This window comes from Bos javanicus, chromosome 12, assembly GCF_032452875.1.
Source record: "Bos javanicus breed banteng chromosome 12, ARS-OSU_banteng_1.0, whole genome shotgun sequence".
NCBI lineage: Eukaryota > Metazoa > Chordata > Mammalia > Artiodactyla > Bovidae > Bos > Bos javanicus.
Window position 1 is genome coordinate 86,477,287 of NC_083879.1, and position 23,294 is coordinate 86,500,580.

At 55.4% G+C, this 23,294-nt stretch overlaps 2 long non-coding RNA genes across 9 annotated transcripts; one reads left to right on the forward strand and one right to left on the reverse strand.

Annotated features, from left to right (window-relative positions):
• Window positions 1-230: 230 nt before the first annotated feature.
• LOC133258625 (uncharacterized) lies at window positions 231-9,981 on the reverse strand. Of its 5 annotated transcripts, none has more exons than XR_009740111.1 (7): window positions 9,891-9,981; window positions 9,062-9,294; window positions 7,890-8,582; window positions 7,285-7,480; window positions 5,510-6,616; window positions 4,978-5,209; window positions 231-4,129 (listed from the first exon to the last, which is right to left on the reverse strand). It is a non-coding gene; the product is annotated as an uncharacterized LOC133258625 (long non-coding RNA). The 5 variants fall into 5 exon arrangements; XR_009740109.1 differs by having other exon boundaries at window positions 232-2,527; window positions 3,279-4,129; window positions 7,285-8,582; XR_009740108.1 differs by having other exon boundaries at window positions 233-2,194; window positions 3,279-4,129; window positions 7,285-8,582.
• Window positions 9,982-10,137: 156 nt separating this feature from the next.
• On the forward strand, window positions 10,138-18,813 carry LOC133258626 (uncharacterized). Of its 4 annotated transcripts, XR_009740113.1 has the most exons (4): window positions 10,139-10,402; window positions 16,067-16,152; window positions 17,129-17,641; window positions 17,786-18,813. It is a non-coding gene; the product is annotated as an uncharacterized LOC133258626 (long non-coding RNA). The 4 variants fall into 4 exon arrangements; XR_009740115.1 differs by having other exon boundaries at window positions 10,315-10,402; window positions 17,126-18,813; XR_009740112.1 differs by lacking the exons at window positions 16,067-16,152; window positions 17,129-17,641; window positions 17,786-18,813 and adding an exon at window positions 12,916-14,123 and having other exon boundaries at window positions 10,138-10,402.
• The last annotated feature ends 4,481 nt before the right edge of the window (window positions 18,814-23,294 follow it).

Consider the following 23,294-nt stretch of genomic DNA (forward strand, 5'->3'; position numbering starts at 1 on the left):
ACTTCTGCTCAGAGGTTTAAATCCCGAGTCACCTCCCTCGAGTCTGCAGGGGATGGTCAGGAGGGAAGGGAGTGGGGACCACAGAGGGGTGTCCATGGTCAGCGTCAGGGCCGTGCGGACACCCCCGTCCCGTCTCCCCAGCCGGGAGAGCGGACGAAGGGGGCGCCTGCAGACACACAGGCACACACATTCCCAGGGGGACAGTTTCAACAGATTTTGACTTTCAACGGTCATAAAATGCACAGGTGGCTTTTCCGTGTAACGACATAAATAATTTAATAATTAATGCAAGAATTTAAACCAAACAAGTAAACTAAGGCCGTTTAGGGACTCAGCGACATCCTTGCCAGAGACCCCTCCTCCTCTGGAGACACCAGGTCCATGCGGCTCCAGGGCTGTGCCTGCCCCTCACGAGCGGGCCCTACTGGGTCCTTGTCGAGTCCCCCTGCCCAGCCCTGTCTCTGAGGCTGTGGTGCCCGGGGCCCAGCCGTCAGCTTATTCCTCCCGCACCCCTGCCTTTGACCATGGCGCCCGATCTCACGACGGGACGCAGCCCCCAACCCAGAGATGCAGGTGGGAGGAGCATGCGTCGGAGCCCATGGTCTCAACTTGGTGACTTGCAGTCGCAGGCACCCTGGACCAGGGACACCGGGGCATCGGTGGACGGGCCGGTCCTCAGTGATGCCCGCGGACCCCAGGGTCTAAGGTGCTGCCTCGGGGAGACCCACAGAACAAGTGTGACTCCTGGGGAACGGGCGGGCACTCGTGCTCAGGCTGTGGACGCAGGGCACCGTCAGAAAGCCTACGTGACGAAAACACGTCCAGAGGCAACCGTGAAAAGCAGCCTGCCTGCCCGAGCAGTTGATGTGATGTGCAAAAAAGCCTCTGCTGGAAATGCTCAGATTTTAAAAAAGGCTTCGTTACAGCCTGTGTGACTTTGCTCAGGCTGCCACAGCAAAGCGGACGGGGCGGCCTCAGCAGGGAAATTCTCTGCTCTCGGTCAGTCCTGGACGCTTCGAGTTTGGCATCCAGGTGCAGGCTGGCAGGCCCCGAGGCCTCTCCCCTCAGTGGTCTCCCCGCCTTGGCCTCTGGGGTCATCCCGTGTGTGTGTCTGTGTCCCGACCTCCTCTTCTCTTACGTCAGATTAGATCAGGGCTCATCCCCGGGGCCTCTTTCAAGGCCCAACCCCAAATGCAGTGCCTCCCTGAGGTCTTGCAGTCGGAGCTTCAGTCCGTGCAGTTTGAGGGCGTGACTCAGCCGGTGACACAGCCACGGGAGCAAACTCAGGGCATGGCTCACGCGGGGCTGCTCTGACTGTTAGGACTTTTTCCCGCGGGTGGGAAGCCCACCCCCTGGCCCAGGGCTGAGAGCCTAGCAGCGCGGAAAGAGGCTCGGGAGATCCTCCTGTCCTGCCCTTACCGTGACGCTCGGCTGACACGAGTGAGCCTGATGCCAACCTGCTCCGCAGAAAGGTTTCCAACCCCGGCTGTGCAGGGCGCTTACCCTGACTCACGTGCTCTCCCATGGAACCAGCACCAGCTCCCGTGGGGGGCAGTCTGCACCCCCCACCCTTGGGGCTTCCCAGGGCCCCGCTCAATGCTGCGGTCTGCCTGAATCTTCCAGGCCTTCTGGCTGGTAATCACAGCATGCTCGCTTTCCCATTTTGAAAAAGAAATATACACCTTCGCATTAAGTGTGTGTGTGTGCCTGTGTGTGTATGTAGTGCTACGTCACTTCAGTCGTGTCTGACTGTGTGACCCCATGAACTGTAGCTCTCCAGACTCCTCTGTCCATGAGATTCTCCAGGCAAGAATACTGGAAAGCATTGCCATTTCCTCCTCCAGGGGATCTTCCCAATCCAGGGACTGAACTCAAGTCTCCTACGTCTCCTGCATTGGCAGGAGGGTTATTGACCATGAGTGCCACCTGGGAAGCCCCAAGTCTTCCAGAGCGTGTGTGTGTGTGTGTGTGTGTGTGTGTGTGTTAGTTACTCAGTCGTGTTGACTCTTTTTGACTCGATGGACTGCAGCCTGCCGTGTCAGGACAGGCTCCTCTGTCCGTGGGGATTCTCCAGGCAAGAATATTGGAGTGGTTTGCCATTTTCTTCTCCAGGGGATCTTCCTAACCCAGGGGTCGAACCCAGGTCTCCTGCCTTGACACAAGGATTCTTTACCGCCTGAGCCCCCAGGGCCACCTAGAGAGAGAAGTATGTCATGGTGGGTCAGCTCCCACTCCCCATCAGAATTATCAAGGATAATCTGCTTTGTGCAATTGACTGCAGGTATTAATTATATCCACGAAACACCTTCACAGCCACAGTGAGATCAGCGGTCCAGGCTGACACCATGGTCCACCCCCGGTCAGAGGGCTGGCAGGCACCTCCTGCGGCCCTGCTTCATCCCCAGATAAAGACAGCAGCACAGCCACACGCCTGCCCAACACGATGCAACCAAACGCCTGCTCTCTCCACAGAAGAGGGCGGAAGAACCTCGGGACGACGTCCATTGCTCTCCTTGACCTCGCAGGACTCACGTTAGGGAGAAACACAAGAGCGGTCATCCCGGTTTCTGCAGCTGACCACACGGTCGTGGCTGCTTTGCTGCTATTCTTCTCTGACCACCCTCTCTGGATTCCCCTCGCCCTCAGCAAGCCTCCCAGCTGGCCTTGCTCTTCACCTGGCAGGGTGACCCCAAGCTTCGCCCCGGACGGTCTGGGCCGTTAGCAGGCCTGCCTAGACTGGGTCGCCACAGTTCTCAAGTGGCCTCACTCCCAGGACAGGAGATGCTGAGAGACACCCAAGCCATCACCTGGGCTCTTCCTCACCCACCAAGAGCGGCGGCCAGATCTCCCCTTGGCCGTTGCGATCACTCGTCCCAGCCAGGACAGGCCCTCCCTTCTTGCCTGTGGACTCGGAGGTACGAGGGGCTCAAAGTGGCTGGGGCGGCCGTCTCAACCTCAGGTCAAAGGAGCATTCTCCCGTCTCCTGATGGAAGCATCCCTCCCGCCTGTGAGCGCTGATGTTAACAGGTCTCCTGTGCTAACAGGGAGGGTGGAGATGCACCTCCACCGCCTGACTCAGCCACCGAGAGAAGCGGCGGCAGCACCTCTGTGGACACTAATGTGGAGCCTGTGCGGCTCTGGGGAGCCCTGCCCAGCCCATCAGGGCATTGCCACCCAGCTGGCATTGTAACTGATCCTTCAGGAGGCCACACCATGGCTCCAACTAGCCAGCTGCTCCCTGAGGGTGGGGACGCGGGGGTCGTGGGCCCGCGCCTCACCTTCCTGTGCAGTGAGCATCCTGATGGGAAGGGGCTGCGTGGAGTACCCAGCAGTGGTGAGGCGTCCTGTGTCTCCTGCATTGGAGGCGAATTCTTTACCACTGTGCCACCTGGGAAGCCCACAGATAGTTTGTAGGAAGCATTTTTTGTGAATATGTGTGAGTTTGTATAAAAAAGAAAGAAAGTGGGAGGTTACAGACCAACATGCCAACACTGGTAACCTTCCAACGGGGGAATTATGGGTAATTTTTTTCTAAACGGAAGGAGAGAAAAGCCCTGTTTTCCCAGCACTGTTGAGTCTTGGGCTCCACAGAACAACCTGCTAACAGGTGTTTCTGCATGAGCCAGCTAAATATCCATCCTACTTCCAACCTGGCAGTCATTTCTGGTATTTTCAGTTGAACACTTGCTGACACGCTGCATATATTTCTGGAAGGGTTTCTCCTCGGCACTAAAGGTGTCCTGCAATCTCAGAGGTCTCGGCAGTAAATAAGCCCCCTGCCAGTGCAGGAGATACAGAGACTCAGGTTTGATCCCTGGGTCAGGAAGAGCCCCTGGAGGAGGGCCTGGCAACCCACTCCGGCATTATTTCCTGGAGAGCCCCATGGACAGAAGAGCCTGGTGGGCTATAGCCCATGGGGTCAGAGTCGGACACGGCTGAGTTCAACGTGAGGAGCCGTGGTCGGAGGGCACCTCAACAGGCGTGTTCACGTGGCACTCTGACACGCTTCCTCTCCTCCAGATCACCTCTCTTTTCCGTGGCCTCTTCCTTCCTTTCCCCAGAACACAGAGGCAGGGCCTCTTCTGTCTGTGCCTTCCCAGCCTCTGCTCTCCAGACTGCTGTCCCCTTGCTGGACAGAGAGCACTGTGCACACGAGAGTAACACACACCCTTCTCCCCCCACCCTCCCTGCACCCTCCTCTCCCTCCTCCCCTCCCTCCTCCCCCCTCCCTCCTCCTCCTCTCCCTCCTCCCTCCCCTCCTCCCCTCCCTTTTCCCCTCCCTCCCCTTCTCTCTCTCCCACCCTCCCCTCCTCTCTCCACTTCCTCCTCCCCTCCCCTCCTCCTCCTCCCCTCCCTCCCTCCTCCCTCCTCCCCTTTCTCCCTCCTCCCCTCCTCCTCCCCTCCCTCCCTTTCTCCCTTTCCCACCCTCCTCTCCTCTCTCCCCTTCCTCCTCCCTTCCCTCCTCCTCCTCCCATCTTCTCCTCCCTCCTCCCCTCCCTCCTCCCCTTTCTCCCTCCTCCCTCCTCCCCTTTCTCCCTCCTCCCCTCCCTTCTCCCTCCCCTCATCCCTCCTCCCCCATCCCTCCTCCCCTCCCTCCTCCTCTTTCTCCCTCCTTCCCTCCCTCCTCCCCTCCCTCCTCTCTCCTCCTCTTTCTCCCTCCTTCCCTCCCTCCTCTCCTCCCTTCTCCCTCCTCTCCTCTCCCTCCTCCTCTATCCTCCCTCCCCTCCTCCCTCCCCTCCTCCCTCCCCTCCTCCTCCTCTCCCTCCTTCCTCTCCTCCTCCTTCTCTCCTCCTCTCCCTCCTCCCCTCCCTCCTCTCCTCCCTTCTCCCTCCTCTCCTCTCCCTCCTCCTCTGTCCTCCCTCCCCTCCTCCCTTCCCTCCTCCACTCCCTCCTCCCTCCCTTCCTCCCTCTCCCCAAGGCCCCAGGCTCCTATCACTGTCAGATCCATTATTCACACACTGTACTTTTTCCACTTACATTAAGGTAATTATTGCTCCCTCCTCCCTGCTTTTTCTTTGCTCTCTTCTTCCCCCAAAGGGGGGTGGGTGGGTATTAATACAAACATTCTTCATTATTTTGGCAAGGAAAACAAATGGGAATCAAGTAGTCTTCTTTCTGTCAGAGTGCTGATGAAGAGAAGCGTCAATAAACAGAAGAGTCTCCTGAGCTGCTGGCTCGATCCCGCAAAGGAAGTAGAATAAAGCAGATCCTGACACGGGGAGAGATGCGGTGTGCTCACTCTGAGCTCAGGGTTGCACACCTCCCCCCATGATTGCTCTGTCTGTTAACCGTTAGCTGAATGAAGACTGGTCCTAACTTGCTCAGGGTCCACCTGGAGCCCAGCTCCTGGCCCTGTGATGCCCTCGGCTCCTCCTCACCCCATTCCCCTGCCTCCCTGACGTCAGCCAGCCCCATCCTCCTCTCGCAGGTCCCTTCAAGGGACCACCTGCTCGACCCCAGGGATCTCCAGGCGTGCGGATGCCATGTGCCCCGAGCGGCTTGTACACACCTGTGGGAAGGGAGACAGAGGAGATGGACTGACAGAGAGAGAGAGACTGTTCCAGCAGAAATCCATCCCTGGGACAGAGGAAGCTCTGCTCCTTCCTCCACAAAGGCCCCGGGTGGTGATCTCAAGGGGCCTCGGGCAGAGGCCGGTCAGGACAGGAAATGCCGTGTCTCAGAATCCGGGGCACCTGGGAAAGCAGCATGAAGTTTGAATAGGGAGCTCGATCACCCCAAGGTCCGACCCAGACAGGGCCCGGCTCCCCCCGAGGCCTGGCCCAGACAGAGGGCCCAGTTCCTCCCAAGGTCCAGCCCGGACGGGGGACCTCCCCACTTAGGCTGCTTCCAGGATCCCCTCATGCTGGGGCTGTTCCTGGGGTCACTGGGCAAGCTGGCAGGAAGCGAGAGAGGAGACCCCAAACCCAGCTGTCCCTCTGTGCTCTGTCTACAGCATGTGTGTCTGTATCACCTGTGTCTACATCTCCATCCACCTACCTACCCTATGGCCTACTTATTATTTATGTTCTAGCTATTCATCTCTCTAGTCACCTATCTTCTATCTATCATATGTCTATTTACCTACCTATCAACACCCCTGAGAAACCTCCCTGGTAACTGACACGGTGAGTGCTGTAGGTCAAGGCACACCTGTCCACTCTGCGAGCTGGCTAAAGTTCCGTGTGTCCCCCAGGTTTGTGGGCATAGCCCGGCCACATCGGGGCACTGCTGTGGTTGGGGTTACCCCTGGCTGCTGTGGAAGCCACTGGCCCAGAGGCCACAGGAGCAAATTCCAAAAGGCAGGAGCAGGGCTGCGGGTCTGAGGCCCAAGTCTACCATCAGGTGGCTGATGATGGATCAGGCTCTGCCTATAAAGCGAGGTTCCAGAACCGAGCTCCCTTCCCTCCAAGCTGCCAGGACCCGACGGTCTCACTCTCAAGCTAAGCAGGTAAGCAAGTCATCAGCACACAATGTGGACCGTGTTTAAAAGAAAGGAGCCCCATTAGAAAGCGCCAAGAGGGGCTCCAGGGCCCAGCATCACTGAATGACTTAGAAGAGAAAAAGTCTTCTCCATCACTCACCCTCTGCTTCTCTCAGTCGACCCGCACTGCTTTTACTGTAGAATAAGTTTTTTCACAAAGATTTTGCCTAATATCCAACACTGAGGTCTCTAAAAACATTAAACCAACAAAATGAATTTCCAAGTTGGTTAAAAAAAATGCAGTTCTCAAACTAAATCGGATGGTTTTCTCAATCTCTTTGTAAAAGGTATTCAGTAAGTGCCAACAACTTGCTTGGGGCCCTGGCGTTCAGGGTCAGCAATGGCTTGAATCTGGGGTCTCCCAAGGTCTTGCCTGCTCCCCACCTTGGGGCCTGGCACCCCGCAGTCCCTGGCCGAGGGCCCACTCGGTGTGTGTAGGCCCAGCCACACACACTGAAATGCGGAGGGAAGAAGCTTGGAGAAACTGCCACCAGAATCCTCGTTTTTTGTAAGATATATTTGCATTTATTTAGAAAGCCACCCCCCAACACACACTCAGGAGACCCATCTGTCAAATCTTTTGTCTTCTAGACCATTTCCAAAGGTGTGACCTGTTTTAAGAGAAGGTGAAATTTGAGGGGGAAAAACCCTACAGAGCAGAGACATTAAGGATGACTATTCACATGTCAAAAAAAATGCACTGCTTTATGGAAGATTCATTGCAGTTTTTTTTTTTTTTAAGTTCTATACAAATCCAGTGTGTCTTAAACACCTTTCAGTTAGAAGAATTGATTCACACTCACCTTTCTTTCAACTTTGTTTCACCTAAGGCGTAACGTGATGAAAGTCACTGTTCCCATTTTCCTTCTGGGGAATCGGGTTTCCCTAGAGCTGGACGCCCCAGCGTTGAGCTGACAGCGCGCCGATGGCAGGCAGAGTCTTATGAGGTCTTCACCGTGTCCTGCCATCAGCTGGGAGGGAGTCACCCAGTCTGTCCTTCTGCAAAGTGGGGACAGCCTTGCTGATCGCACTGGCATCTCAGGAGGGTGCTGGGTTCACAAAGTGAGACAAGCAAGGCCCACCCCCTGACACAGACCTCGAGCGAGCGTTCTGGAAACAAACGGGCCACCTGCTCGTGGTGGGAGCCCCCGCCTCCCGGGCAGATTCGGGGTCACGGTGGCCCACAGCCTCTGCCCAAGGCGGATGCCTTCCTGCCGTGTCCTTCCCTGGAATCTGTCTGACCCCTGCCCTGTCTCCTCAGGCCACGTGGGTCCCGGGCCCACTGCCCAGAGGGCGCAGGGAACAGACTGGGCGTTCCCCGAGGGGTCACCACAGACCAGCACTGTTCCCACCTGTTAACTCAGTTAACTGGAGAGCGGCCTTTCCGTGGAGGTGGGAGAACCCCCACCCCTGAGCGAATGAAGAAGCCAGAGCTCCTCCATCTCCGTGACCTCTCCTGGGTGCACAGTGGCACAGGCCCGGTGGCCCTGGGTCCCATCCTCTGGATGCTAAGGCTGTGCTCTGACCACGTCAGAAAGGGTCCTCTTCCATTTCCAGCATCACAGGAGGAAGGGGTGCAGCATGGCCACCTAGCAGCCGGGTGAGCACAGGGACGCGGGGGGAGGGGTATGCGGGGCTACAGCCCCCCCATCCCCCACCCCGCCTCCGGAAAGACTCCAGCTCATCCGGCCTGCCTGGGACAACGCTGCACGGCTCCTCCCCCCGGGCCCCCGACGGCCAACGTGCCCCCCGCTTGGCGACCCCTAGGACTGTGCTTCTGGGAACAGTCCACCCACGTGTGTCACACCAGCTGCGGGGCAGGTGTCGGGGAACAGGGCAGGGCCGGGTGAGCACAGGCCCTCGGGGGCACAGAGCGGGCAGGGCCGGGTGAGCACAGGCCCTCAGGGTCCCGGCGGGCAGGCTGCGCCGATGCTCGCGGGGGCACGGTCCCAGGGTCAGCGTGGATGCGCGCTGGGCAGAGGAGACGCGCTGCTGGAGTTCTCACTCGTCAGCTCCCAAGGCCTGTCGGATTGCACACAGTCGCTTCTAGGTCGTCTCTCAGGAGCGCGGCTGCGCAGTGAAGGGCCGTCTCCACTCTGGGCTGTAGGTCCCAGACGGGGGACACACAGGGGCGCGGACCCTGTGACCAAGAGCGCGGGCCGCTCCGCCACCCGCCCTCCTTCCAGCCCAGCCCGGGACCCCGTTTCCTCAGCCCCGAGGGGCGAGGGCAAGTCCTCGCCCCCGTCCTCCGCCCCTAGTCGGGCCTCTGCGGTCCTGAGAGGTCGGAAGGGCGCAGGGTGAGGATGGAGGGGCTTTCCCGGGCTGACCCCGTGGGAAGGGCCCCGAGGAGGGTCCTTAGATCTTCCTCCCCCAGACCTCAAATCTGAGCCCCGCCACCCACCCCTCAACGCCGGCTTCTCTAAGCAGCCCATGAGGACTGTGCCGACGGCCGAGCGCGGGGCAGCCGGCAGGGAGGCCGGGCGGAGGGCCTCCGGACACAGGGCGGGGCGGGTCCTGCCGGCGCCCCAGCGCCTCCCTTCCCCTCGCCGCCCTCCTGGCCACAGGCCTGGGGACACGCACCTGCCAGCGCCGTGCGCGCGCCCGGGGACGCCCACAGCCCAGCCCCGCCGGGCCCCCCCAGGCTGCGGCCCCGGAAGACACTGGTCTCACAGCGTCGGTCCCGGGAGCAGCAACTGGTGACGGAGGCGCCCAGGGAGGAGGCGGGAGGAGACGAGAGGCCACTCCGTGAGAAAGTTGTGCCCAGCGGAAAATCAAGCCGGGTGGCCTTCCTGGGCCTCCTTGTCCCCCGTTTTCTGCCAGAGAACAAAAGCCCAGTTACTGACTCGGGTGGGGCTTTGACCGTCCAGCTGCGCACCTGGCAACTTGCTCGTTGAAAACTCTTCGTTTAAAGAGAGAAACCCGTTTCTGAGGCGATGGCCGATAAGGCCTTTGCTGACAAAGAGAGATACCAGGTCCCGAGAGGCTCTGGTCCAGCGGCCACAACCGGAGGCAGCCCGGGGAAGGGACTGCTGAGGGCGTCTGCAGGAGGGGACCCGGGGCACTGGCTCAGGAGGGCAGACACTGCGGGGCATCGAGCCAGCTCTGCCCAGGGCCCAGGGCCTGGGCTGCCCGGGGCAGACCTTCCGGTGAAAGCCCTCACTCACTCGCAGATGTGTGCACACGCGCATGCACACACGTACACGTGCACACACACACTTGCACTTACACGTGCACACGCGCACACTCACATGCTCACACACACACATACACGTCAGGCCCTTCCCTTCACGAACGTCGCTGCCTGGAAGGCCACCCCCGCCCCCAGCATCCTCAAAGCACCGCCTAAAAACACCCAGAAAACCCTGACAGAGGGCCAAGGCCCTGTTGATTAAAAGGAAATGAGACTGACTTCTCTGGGGAGACTCTGTGTCCATCACTGGTAAAAGCGCGTGACGAGTTAACGCGTCTGCAGGTTTCAGAGCAGACAGACGCGGAGCGCGGGGACACGCGGCGACGCAGAGCAGAGGGCCTCTGGACACGCACGCCTCGCGCCCTCGTCTGTGCTCATCCCGCCGTCAAGCCAGACGCTCGCACGCCGACTGTCCGACGTCACAGACGCGTGGCTGGTCTCCGTAGCAGCACTTTGGCCAGTTATGGTTTCTGCCCAAACGTAAGCCTGCAGACAGGAGGCACGCCCGGCGCCGCAGACGGCAGCTTGAGAGCCTGCGCGTGGGCTGCGGGGGCGGGGCGCCGTGCTGCCACCTCCCCCCAACCACCGTCATCAGGCCGGCTCGGGAAAGAAGCCCGCTCACGCCTATTGCAGCAGGAGGTTTGAGTCCTGATTAGGGTGCCTCAGCCCCGTCCCCTCCCCGGCTCAGCACACTTGCATCCTGTTGGCTGCCAGGCATCTGCGGGTGAAAGGTGAGGTCGGGAAAGGGGTGCTGACCGCGCGCCAAGGCCCAGCGGCAGGGGGTCCCCTTTGTGTCGGCCCCTCTGACCTCCCGCCCCTGGTCTGTGGGAACCGCACAGAAGAATGCGGTGGAGAGTCAGGGGTGGCGGCCGGCTCCTGGCTGGCACTGTCCCGCGGGCTGCAAACGTGCTGACGCCTCCCTGGCCGCCCCGTCCTGGCCTCCTCCACATTCTGCGGGTGAGACCAGGGGTTCCCCTGGGAATCGGCAGCCCCGGGGCGGGGGGCTGCGTCCCCAGGGCCGAGGCCTGGCCTTCCCAGGAGTGAAGGAGGCAGCCCCTGCTCAGGGATGGGAAGACGGGGTTGAAACTCCAGCGAGAAAGGGAGCGTTCTCGGAAGCAAGTCTGCACACACATACAAGGATCACCTCGGGGTAAAGCTGAGTGTCGTCTGGAAGGGACCACTGTCCCCAGGCAGTGGGGGCTGTGTCTTCCGGCCCGAGACTCCCCATCTTCCTCACCTTCCTTTGATGGAGAATACAGGTTTTCAAGAAAATCTTAAAAGCCACGGATGAAAGAGCTCTTCAGCCTCAGGATGGTGTCCATAAGGAGGTGGTTCCCCTCCAGACCCAAGAGCCCAAGCCCAGAGGCCCCATCCCACTGGTGGGGGCTCATCTAGTTCTTAGAAAAGGGAAAAGCATTTCCAGAAACCTCATAACACTCAGTGATTTTCAGAAAAGAGGTGGGCTCTCAGTGCCCATTTATTTTTTGGTTTCTTTTTCTAAGAACACAGGTCATGACTCCACTTCAAATTACTAACTTGTGCGACTGTGTTCCTTTACTTGGAATGTTAATATTGAAAACCAATGAAAAGCCTGACATTCATAAATCGAGAGGGACTTCGGGTAGTTTAGCATGGATCTTTGTGACAGCAAAGGCCTCACTGTGTTCTGATAGCAAAATATCCTTTTCTCCCCTGAAAACAGAGGTATTTTGAAAAATTAACTCAAAAGCCTTTTTAATTAAAAAATAAGAAGTGGGTTCTGGCCCAGGGTTCCAGGCACGTGTGATGGTCACTGGGTAACTAACGCACACTTGCCACCACCAATGGTTGAGGGTCCACAGTCTCCTCTCGGGAAAGCCCCTTGCCCTCCAGGGCCGGTAAACTCTATTTCTGCAGAGCACCCTCTGTGCTGCTGGCAAGCAGTATCAAGCCAGTCTGTTTTCAGGTATGATTTACAGAGGAAATGAGTTACGAAAGCATCAGTTCTTCAGCGCTCAGCTTTCTTTATGGTCCAACTCTCATATCTATACATGACTACTGGAAAAACCATCACTTTGACTAGATGGACCTTTGTCGGCAAAGTAACGTCTCTGCTTTTTAATATGCTGTCTAGGTTGGTCATAGCTTTTCTTCCAAGGAGCAAGTGTCTTTTAATTTTATGGCTGCAGTCACCATCTGCAGTGATTTTGGAGCCCAAGAACTGACTCACTGGAAAAGACCCTGATGCTGGGAAAGATTGAAGGCAGGAGGAGAAGAGGACAACAGAGGATGAGATGGTTGGATGGCATCACTGACTCAATGGACATGAGTTTGAGCAAGCTCTGGGAGTTGGTGATGGACAGGGAAGCCTGGCGTGCTGCCGCCCATGGGGTGGCAAAGAGTCAGACAGAACTGAGTGACTGAACTGAAGAGTTACAAAGACAACACGATGTCTTCCCACGTCTGCCATGGAGCGCATCCATCTCAGCCTTCCTGGCTTCCCAGTTGGACTTTGTACATGAAAAAAAGGAAGGCTTCAATACAGTGTCTGTGTGGAAATGGTTTTAAAACCAAGAACAGGATTCCGGTTTGTAGCCTATGTTCTTTTCCCCACAGGCCTCTTCGACACTGACACTGTATTGGGTTTTATTCTGTTACTTACAAATGTTACAAAAAGAAAAAGCAGAGAGCTCTATCTCAGATAGGAGAAAAACAGTTATCTTACACATTTTCCGGGAAACCTTTAAAATAATCCTTAAAAGTTTACACAGTTTTATGAGATTTAAAATATAAATTACAGGAGTATATTATTTTCTAACGAAACTCATTTTTGGAAGGTTTTGTAAATATTTCATCATTAACATTTTTCCTTTTTAAAAAATAAATTCAGGAATTTTTTTTCCACATTGAATTTTTTTGTACTTCTTCAAACACAGGAGAAGTCGCAAATGCAATGATTTTATCAATGCTATTGCCAACGCAGGAAGTAATTTCTTAGACTGTTAAACCAGACAAGTAGACTAGGGCCTGCAAGGCCCACCCTTCTCAGCCCACCTGACAGTGGTTCTGGGAAGTGCTTGCTGATTTTATTTCCTGCTCATCTTTCTAAACGGAATCCATTAGAATTTCAGCCTCCATAACCATGATCTACATGCAGGAAAATGCTTCAAAATGCAAATAAAATAGGAAAATGCAGGTAAGCAATAAAGTTAGAAAAGCCAGGTGTATCTTTGTTGTTGATTATGCACGTTCTCTTTCCTTTCAGCTTTAGTGCCGGATGGAGAGAGGTGTGGAAGGGCGGGCTGTCCCTCAAGCCACATGTGCCCCCTCCCCACGCCTCAGGAAATACACGCTCTGGGCTGTTCCGCGGGGACTCAGGCTGCCCAGTGGCCATGGGCAGATCTTTCGGGCTGGACTGGAGGCTGCCTCCTAGAAGGTGTGGGGTGTACATAAATGAGCACCTGGGTTCCATCTCTAGGCTAATGGGTCGAACTTAAAGAGTAATTAAGCGTGCTGCAGATTACACCAAGAAGTGCTTGTACACCTCAATCGCCCACTAGCCAACCTAGCCCCTCCATTGCCCGCTAGCCAACCTAGCCCCTCCATCGCCTGCTAGCCAACCTAGCCCCTCCATCGCTTGCTAGCTAACCTAGTTTTGTGCCGACTTTCTATCAGCAACATGGGACCACAGCTGTCCACAGCATCACCTTGCATGGACGTCAAGCCTCCTCCTGTAGGTTTTCCCAGGCATCACATCTAGGAAGACAGCGCAGCTTAGGGGCTGCTGACAGCATGGTCCATGTGTCACATTCAGATGAACTGAACTGGTCGTTTTAAGGACGTCTTTCAAGCTGGAACTATCTCTAGCTTTACTCACCCGCCCAGTTCCCCAGAAGGTGATCAGAGTGGCAAGATGGGGAGACAGGTACCCAGCAATGACTGTGGACCCCAGGCCCTGGGGAGGGACTTCATGCCAGCAGGAAAGTGAAACCTAGAGATGAGCGCCGCCCGCTCAGCCGTCTGCGCTTCTGTGAGCACAGCCTTGGGCCCTGAGGAGCCCACGGCAGAGGAGCCTGGCGGGCTAGCCCGTGGGTTCACAAAGAGGCGGACAGCACTGAGCAGCTGGGCACGCATGCCTCATGTACAGACAGACACACGCATGCATTTTGCTTGTTTACTGGCTCAGTCCTGTCTGCCTCTTTGTGGCCACACGGACTGCAGCACGCCAGCTTCCTGTCCATCACTCCCGTCATCTCCCGGAGTTTGCTCAGACTCACATCCGTTGGGTCGGTGATGCCATACAATCACCTCGTCCTCTGTCACAAGAAGCATAACTCTATCTGTCTCTGTATGTGTACAGAAATTTGAAGGTGCCCTCCTCCCCTTCTTATGTAAATGGTAACAGACCACACACCTAGCTCTTCTGACCCTGTCTAGGCTTCCTCTCTGCCTATGTGAATAAACCGTAAATTTGTGAAAGTCGCTCAGTCATGTCCGACTCTTTGCGACCCCATGGACTATACAGCCCATGGAATTCTCCAGGCCAGAATACTGGAGTGGGCAGCCTTTCCCTTCTCCAGGGAATCTTCCCAACCCAGGGATCAAACCCAGGTCTCCTGCATTGTAGGTGGATTCTTTACCAGCTGAGCCACAAGGGAAGCCCACTCAGGGGAGAAGGTTGCTTCCAATTTGGGGAATGTCTTTGTCTCTGCCATCACAGTCGTTGCTACAGGGAGCAGCCACGTGAATCTCCTTCTGTATCTTGGCCCATGTATCTCTGGAAGAGACTCCTGGGAGCAGGACCTAACATTTTCCCACGCCAGCCCTGATTTCCCCCACGGGGGCTGGGCCGCGCGTCTCCCTGCCAGGAGTGAGGGTGTTTACTGGATGGCGGTACCAACAGAGTGTGCTGTTGCGAGCCTGGGCTTTTACCTGACAGAGGAAAGCAGGATCCCGCAGTATTGAAGTGGATCAGAGGATGGAATGGGACCTCTGGAGTGCTTCGCTGCGAGGCAGGCTGCAGGAGGGAGGGGACTTACACTTGCACAGAGAGTGGAGTTTAGTAAACGTGATGGTTCTTTGAAAGAGTGACTGCCTGAGTGGATGAAGGTTGGGATTAAGCATCGCTAAGTGCACCTGTGTCACTGGTCAGCCCGAGCTGCAGGTGGCCGGGGTCGGGGTGTCAATGCTCCCGGGGTTGGCTTCGCCCCGGCCCGAGCTCACCCCTCGGTACCAGCCCGAGTCCACCGCTCGGTACCACGTCAGCCTCTGTCTCAGCACGAGGCTCTTGTGGCCTTGGTCCTGGGGATGGAACCTGAAAAGACACGCCTCTTGCTGCTGAGAAGGGTGACGTTCCCCCCACAGTGAGGCCTCGTCACCAGGCAGCCCAGTGAAGGTGCCAACACGCCGCTCAACCGCGCCGAGTGATGTGTGTAAATAGCATTGATTAGCGTGTGATTGCAAATGAATGGCATGATCAGGTCTTGTCACCAAGTGTCTGCCCCCGTCAGTCACTGCTCCCCGCCAGGTGTGGGCGGTGTCCCCCGGGGCTTGGGTTCTCATCCCCCCCACCCCACCGTGGACGAGGCCTCCCCTCGGGGCGGCACACGGGCCTGGAGGGGACAGGCAGGGAGTGAGGCCCAAGGCTGATGTTTCCCAGAGGATGCCGCCTCGGGCCGCGCCGCCCTCCCACCCTTCCATCCATCCACGAGGGGGTGGGGACCCCACTCAAGCAAGCGGCTGAGGTCCTGAGTTCCTCCCTCTGGACCCAAACACCGGAGGCTTTGCCCGAATCGTGGCCCTCTGCAGCTGTTGTGCTTAACGTCACATTCACGATGGAGGCCCAAGTGTCTGCAGAGCTTTACTGAATTGCATCGCTACCAAGACAGGTGCAGAGGGCAAGCGGCATGTACACAGAGCAGAGATCCGTTCCCCCGTCCCCGGGTGTCGTCAGGAAGTCGTTGCAAAGAGCTGAGCTTCCTGAATAGTCATGGCTTTTTAAATGACTGAAATGCATCTAGGTCTCCATGTGCCACAGCCCTGGCCCTTCTAACTTTGGGTGCAGACCCCAGATCCTGGGTCTTCCTCTGAGAAAGGACCCCGGTTCGTTCCTCACATGCCAGTTCTTTGGACGCAGTGAGGAAGTGCTCAGACGTGAGTGCTGGGCTTCACAGCCCACCGTGAGATGGAGGGCATCCCTGAATGAAACGGACGCCCTCTCAGGCATCGAGGAAGCAGAGGCCTCTCCTCCCTCATCGCCGGTCAGTTACTCAGCTTGAGAACCACCGAAAGTCCATTCCTGACGTGGGGCCAGGCAGGCACATACGGTCAGGAGGCAAGATCTGGGGATATTTTCCAGCCTTTGGGCATCCCAGGAATAGGCACCAAGGGCAGGGCTTCCCCTTTCATCTCTTTAGAAGATAAACGTCTGGGGAAAGAACTAACTGCTTCAGCTGCCGCTTCCCTACCAGAAACGCAACAGGAGGCGCTTCCCGAGGAAAAGGTGAAATTTATGCTTCTGCTAGATCCCGGAAGAGCCTCCATTGGGGCGGGGCGGGGGTGTATGTGTATGTGTCTGTGTGCGCACATCTCAGTGTATCAGCCTCTCTGCCTTCTATCAGGTGTGTGTGTGTGTGTGTGTGTGTGCACATGTCTCTGTGTATCAGCCTCTCTGCCTTCTATCAGGTGTGTGTGTGTGCGTGTGTGTGTGTGTATGTGCGCGCATGTCTCTGTGTATCAGCCTCTCTGCCTTCTATCAGGTGTGTGTGTGTGCGTGTGTGTGTGTGTGTGCGCGCGCATGTCTCTGTGTATCAGCCTCTCTGCCTTCTATCAGGTGTGTGTGTGTGCGTGTGTGTGTGTGTGTGTGCACGTCTCTGTGTATCATTCTCTGCCTCCTGTCAGGGGTGTGTGTGTGTGTGTGTGCGTGTGTGTGTGTGCATGTCTCTGTGTATCAGCCTCTCTGCCTCCTGTCAGGGGGGTGTGTGTGTGTGCACGTCTCTGTGTATCATTCTCTGCCTCCTGTCGGGGGGGGGGTGTGTCTGTGTGTACACACGTCTCTGTGTACCAGGCTCTCTGACAAGACAAGAGAAATGGATGAGTTAGTCCTGAAAGTCCGTAACTGCCGCAGTGACTGAGACAGGTAACGTGGCTGCCTCATGTCCACGATGAGTCCATGGTTGGAGCTGTGCAGGGTCGTCACGCTGGGGCCCACAGCTCACAACACTGGGACCAGTCACCTTGCTGGCTGTGCCACAGGCCCAAACAAGTCTCCACATTTGACGCAAACATGGAATACTCAAATGCAATCATGTGCAACCTATGTTCTGGGGTGTGATAGAGTCATTTTAGGAATAAACAAAGTGAAAACATATAAAATGACTTATTAAGTCATAATTTAACAATTATAATCTAACAATGTAGAACAATTTCCTGTGATTTTGTGAGACCCCAGATCTAACACTGCAATGTTCTCTCAGCAGCAAAACCAGATGGTGGTTGGAAGCACCCCCCCAACTGCCAGCAGCACAAACAGCCCGCTGCCCCCAACCCACCCCAGTTCTTCTGCATTTATGAGGTGCGAGGTTCAGAACCCCTGTAAACTGAGCTAATCAGCCAAGAAATCAGAACACCGGTTCTCGAGCAATGCCTGAGGATGCTGCCATGGGTCTGAGCCTCTGAGCCTCAGGGGTGAGACGGTCCTCGCCAGGAGGCAGCAGAGAAAGCCCAGAACCTCCCCCCTCTCTGGGTGGGCAGCTTCCGGGAGTGGACTGTGGGGCAGGAAGAAGGAAATTTGGAGCAAATCCTCGTGACTTGAAAAACACGTTGTCACCCAAACTGGAAGAGAAACACTGGAAAGAAGGGAAAAGATGAAAGCAGGAAAAGATAAAAGCAGAGGGCGTCTCTGCACCCTTCTAAGAGGGATTCAAGCCCGACACACTGCATCTCTGAGGGCCGCTAACCACCGAGCGCTCCACGCCAAGTCCAGTCCTAGGGTCAGCTCCGTCCTGGGGAAGGGCAGACATACTGAGGGCCTCCCAGGACCACTGGGGTCCCTGACAGGCCCTCCCAGCAGAGGAAGAAGCAGCCTTTGCTGAGAAATATGTCTCACCCACCCTCTTCTCCTTGTTTTTCTCTAGGAATATTTGTGCTGAAAACCACAAGAGCCCGTTGTCCCCAGCCCCCGCCCCGCCCCCTGCGTCCCCCTCCCGAGGCTGAGCGCGCATGCCCGGGGTCCATTCCTGCTGCAACGCGCACTGATGTCCGTCTTGGAGCATCTCTCCTTGACCCGTGGTTTTCATATTTGTGATAGTGAAATACCGTCGGGCTTTCCGCAACTCTGAACAGGATTTGCAGCTGGGAAACGTGGCCATCCTCGATCGTGTTTGAATTTGTATAATTGTCGTGATGGTTTTCTAACGCTTCCAAGCCACAGACTCGGGGAGAGGGCCATTCCTCGAACTACACCATGTAGGGTTCTTATTGAACAAGATGTCCAACCACGAGCAGAGAGGAAAAACGGAGAAGGCTGATATATATTTAAATGCAGGCAAAATCCCACGACACGGTCGTTATTTCCTGGCTCAAATCAAAATTTTAAACAGTTTACTTCCTTCATGTCTTCTCAAGAGTTTCACGCACCGAACTTTCAGTGTCACGACTAATAGAGGCTCTTGCCGAGGCTCACGCTCTTAAAACCCTCTCCAGCCTCCGTGATGTGCAGCGCCTTCCTTATTACGGGATGCATTATGCCAGACGCGCCCGCGCGGTGATGGGACATGGCAACCCTGCTGTGAGAATGCCTATCAGAGCTTCTTTTAAGGCCCTTTCTCAATTGTCAGCAAAGTATTTTTTAAGGTTAAAAGGTGTAAAATTATTCTGAAATGCTTTTCTGACCTGTCGCCTATCATGGCAAAGAGCTAGAGTTCATTTTTTTTCTCTAAAATTGTATTTTTTGAAATGCAGTAATATTATAAGAATAAGCTTTCTATGAGGAAAATAGTCCCCTGAAATGTTCATGATATTTTTTTGCATGCCTTCTGCTCCAATGACTGCAATATTAATCACTGTTTCATGCTTAGAATTTTTTTTTTCCGATGCAATTTTTCTTATCTCAAGCCTCGGCGGCTGCGGAGAAATTAATATAAATGACCGCTACCTTTCTGCATCTGCCTCTTTTCTCTCTGCTTTTTTACCCCCTTCCTGTTTCCGTGGTTGCTTCATATTCCATCAACGTCAAGTCAGATCTGTCGCTGGCCTGAGGTCCAGCCTGGTTATGCGGAGGCGGGGGCCACACGCTGGCGTTGATGGAAACCAGCTGAGGGTGTGGAGCCTCCTGGTCTCGTGCCTTCCTGGCCCCAGGCTTGCCCACCAGCAAAGGGCCTGGCCAGGCACCCTAGGCCGGCCAGCCTGGCGTTCCCCGCTCCGGGCTGTGAGGCCCCCTTTGCTGCACTGTGGACTCACCGACCATCCTGACCATTTCCATTCCAGTAAAATGACTGGTGGATTTTGAAATCTGGCTTCTGCCAAGGCCTGCAGGGAGCTTCCCAGGGACAGAAAAAGCCCCAAGAGGCTCCCCTGGGGACTACGGAGGCCCACATGGAGCACTGGGGACAAAGAGGGAAGCCGCTAGTGGGGGACAGCCTGCGCTGAGCCCGCCTCCCAGAGCTGCTCCCACCCCTTAGCAGCCCCCGGCGTCCGCGCCTGGCCCCGTGCAGGCTGTCTCTCACCACCAGGGCCCAGGTTCCGTCCCTGGGTGGGGAACTCCTCCCTCAGTGAGCCCCCGGCGTCCGCGCCTGGGCCCGTGCAGGCTGTCTCTCACCACCGGGGCCCAGGTTCCGTCCCTGGGTTGGGAACTGAGTCCCACAAGCCATGCTGCACAGCCAAGAAAGAAAAAAAAAGCTGGTCGAAAAACATTTTTCGCACGATCAATAACTGAAAACAAACTTGCATTGACCTGAGAATAAAGACTTGACTGTGCTCCTCTCGTCTGTGTGGGAAACCTGGAGCAGGCAGGCAAACGGTGGTTGGGGAGGTTCCCAAAGGCAGGGCCAGGTGGGGAACACAGTTCTCCCTGAATTTTGTGACATCTGAAGAGCTGACCAGAGCATTAACATTTGTGCTCTGCTACCATTCCTCATCCTTGAAACAAACGCTCGTGTTGGTCCCTGACTTTGTGTCTTTGACGTTACATTTTCTTTGCTACAAAAGCCTGAGAAAGCCGGCTCTTAGCTTGTGATGACCCCACTGACATGCACCAATTTTACACCGAACGTGCTTTAAACGCGACCCTCAGCTTCCCTCCACCCGACCTGCTGTGACAGAGACGAGGTTCTTCTCTGCATTAACGTGGGGTCGTCTCCTGAGGGCTCAGCACCCACACGCTCGGCCATAGCTCAGGAGGAAAGCAGACTGATAGGGTTCTCTGTGCCTGGTAGACATGAGGGGCAGATGCTGCCAACGTAGAGCACTCAGCTTCCTGCCTCTTCCTTCTGCACGCCACGTCACCCCCGCAAGTCAAAGGCTTCCAGCCCCGTCCACTCCTGAGCATGTGTCCCCACGCACTGACTTGGGCGTCGTCTGCCTCACTCACACGGAGCTCATGCGCTTCTAACCCTGGTTACCACGTGGCCCCTGACACCCTGGGGCTTGGGAGACCATCCTGACGAACGACAGAGTCTTAGAGACCCGAGACGGAACGCGGACACGTCTCCCTGTTCCTACGTAGGTAAGACTCATCCCCAGTGGTCACTTTTGACCACGAAATCTTGCTAGAGAGTATCTCATGGCTCTTGTGCTCTTCAGAGGCATTCCTGTACACATGGCCTCAAGACAAACCATTCTCCATGCCAGAGAATACTTACTTACAGTGGATGAGGACAGGAGACAGCATTTTCATCTTAATTTCAGAAGAGAAAGGCTGGATTAAGACAGCCAATAGTCCACCAGCGGTGAGGAGTTCCGTGGCCCCACATCCTCACCAGCCCTGCCTCGAACTCAGCTCACTGACCTTAGTGTGCTGCCCACTGACCTCAGAGAAGTGCCCTTCCCTATTTCGTGCCATTCAAATTTGCTTGCTTGTGACAGCTCTATTTTTTGCTCATTTTATTGTCTTTTGACCTCTTTCTTACTGACACGTAAGACTTCTTTTTTGGAGAAGGAAATGGCAAGCCACTCTGGTGCTCTTGCCTGGAGAATCCCATGGATGGGGGATCCTGGCAGGCTACAGTCCATGGTCACAAGAGTCGGACACAATTTAGTGACTGAAGCAAGGCTCCCTCACTTGATTTAGACAACTCATCTTTTGCTGTTCTGCTTGTGCTGCAAATATCTTTTCCTGGTTTCTGGCCTGTGGTTTTCTCCTCTTTGGTAACTTTTGACTAAAAACAACTTTTTTTCTGTATAAATTTTTTAAATTTATTTTTAATTGGGGGGAAATTGCTTTACAATGTTGTGTTGGTTTCTACTGTACAACAATGCAAATCAGCATAATTATACATATATTGCCTCCTCCCCTCTCCCCATCCCACCTTCTAGAACATCATAGAACTCCAGCCTGGGCTCCCTGTGTTATACAGCAACTTCTTACCAGCACTTTATGCATAAAAAGTGAAAAAATGAAAGTCACTCAGTCACTTCAGACTCTTTGCAACCCCATGGACTGTATAGTAAAATTCTCCAGGCCAGAATACTGGAGTGGGTAGCCTTTTCCTTCTCCAGTGGATCTTCCCACCCCAGGGATCAAACCTAGGTCTCATGCATTGCAGGCAGATTCCTTACCAGCTGAGCCACAAGGGAAGCCCATTTTTTTTTTTTTTTTTACACATGGTGGTGTTAAAAAGAACTTCTTAAACTGAATGGAGATATTTCCAAGACACTGCTGAGTGCATGTGTGGACCCTGGTCCCAGGGTGAGGTCCCCTGCTCTGGAGTGGGTGCTGTCTCTCTGATTCTGCTCCTGAAAGTGGCTCTGGTTCACTCTCCTTCCTTCTAAAAGCTTCCTCCTTTTCCGTCAGCCCCATTGGCCATACTCATTTCAGACATCAGAGGTACAAACTCCTTCCCAGCCTCCTCCTTGTCTACAGGTGGGGAGAGGGGGGCAGAAGTCATCTCGTACCTAAAACCACTGCCTCTTTTAGCCCTGGCTGGTGGTTCCTTGGATTGTAAAATGCACACAAGTTTAGCTCGCTTTTATCCATTTGATTTCTCTGCGCCCCAGGAGCCAAGAGCTGCACCCTGGGTTCTTATCCAGAACTTCCTTGTAGATTTCCTTTTTTTTTTTTTTTGCTATTTCGCCCTTGTTTTTTTCTCTGTGGCCTGCCTGCGGGGGGAGCCCCATCGGGGCCTCTTCCCCAAGCCGTTCTGTGTGCACTGAAGAGCCGCTGATGGAGTGATCCCGGTACAGCTCAGTATGCTGAGCAGGGACCCGGGTGTGAGCTCAGTCTGACGTGAAGCAGCCTCAGCACTTTGCAGCCCTTCCGAGTTCCCTTTTCACTGTGAGGAGTGGAGAAGCAGCGACCTTCTCTAATCTTATGAGCCCATGAATTTGTGGACTCTCCCATTAATTCTGCTTGTAAAGTAGCCAGATCTTCTCTGAGCTACACCCCATGTTGTAATGCTTTGTCAAATGTGGACAGCGTCAGCTGTTGTGGGTTTGGTGGTGTTTTCCTGCAAAGAAGAGATGCTGAAGTCCCTCTCCTCGGGGGCACCCGTGGATGTGACCTTATTTGTAAATAGGTCAAGGTGAGGTCACAGTGGATTAAACGGACTCTAATCTAATCCCTGGCGCCCACAGGGAGGATGCCCCTCGAGGACACCACCACCAGTCACCCAGGGAGAGGCCCGAGTGACCCAAGACAGAGGCGGAGGGGCGCTGCTGACAGGCGAGGAGCACAGGGTCCCCAGGAGCCGCCAGGAGCTGGGCGAGGCAAGGAAGGGCCCCCAGGCCCGTCGGAGGGGGCCCGGCCACGCCCACACCTCCCTGACTTCCGGCCTCCGCACCCCTGCTGTTTCATGCGTTTTGGTACTGCCTCGAGCCAACCAGCACCAAGACCCAGCCTCCAGTCCAACACCCTCCTCTGGACCCGCACATCTGGAGCAGGTGAGCCGAGGGCCCAGGAACCGGGGGCGCTTCTTTCCCCCACGGCCCTCTCCATCCTCACACGGATCCTCCTCTTTTCAGCCTTCACAGTTTCCTTTCTTCTCAACATCTCACTACAGTAACAGTGCTGCATATTGCGGGATTTTTAAAAATAGGCTTATTTTTTTTAAGATTCACAGTAAAATTGAATGGAATATACAGAGATTTCTGCAGGTTAGTAAGATGTAGTCTAAGTGTACATATCTTCATCACCAAGGAGAATACACTCCAGGCTTCCCTCGTGGCTCAGACGCTAAAGAATCCACCTGCCAATGCAGGAGACACAGGTTCGATCCCCAGGTCGCAAAGATCCCCTGGAGAAGGAAATGGCAGCCCACTCCAGCATTCCTGCCTGGAGCATCCCATGGACAGAGGAGCCTAGCGGACTACAGTCCATGGGGTTGCAAAGGATGGGACACAACTTAGCAACTAAACCACCACCGCCAAGTACAAATGTCTTCGTCACTTAGGAAAATACACTCCAGATTAAATGACCTGGTGGGGCTGGGA